This window comes from Cystoisospora suis, assembly GCF_002600585.1.
Source record: "Cystoisospora suis strain Wien I chromosome Unknown contig_7077, whole genome shotgun sequence".
NCBI lineage: Eukaryota > Apicomplexa > Conoidasida > Eucoccidiorida > Sarcocystidae > Cystoisospora > Cystoisospora suis.
The window spans coordinates 4,175-4,492 of NW_027159863.1; positions in this window are offsets into that span (position 1 = coordinate 4,175).

The window sequence follows — 318 nt, forward strand, 5'->3', positions numbered from 1 at the left end:
TCTATCTCTCTATCTGTAATCTACCTTAAATCTATCTATCTCTGTATGTATACCATTTATATTGGAGTTACTTAACTTGCGACTGAGGCTTACCCAGCAGCGCAGTCATGTTTTAGTCCAGCCCGACAATACTTTCCAGGCGGACAAGCGCGACACGAATCTGCGATAGTAGGGGTCTTTCCTGCCTCGTAGTAAGAACCTCCAGGACACTTCTCGCCTAGAATGCTTCCTCCCTCACATATCTGCAGACATAGGACATGTACCGCCACACATACTTCTGCTGAGACAAGTAGAAAGAGATAGAAAGATCAAAGAAAG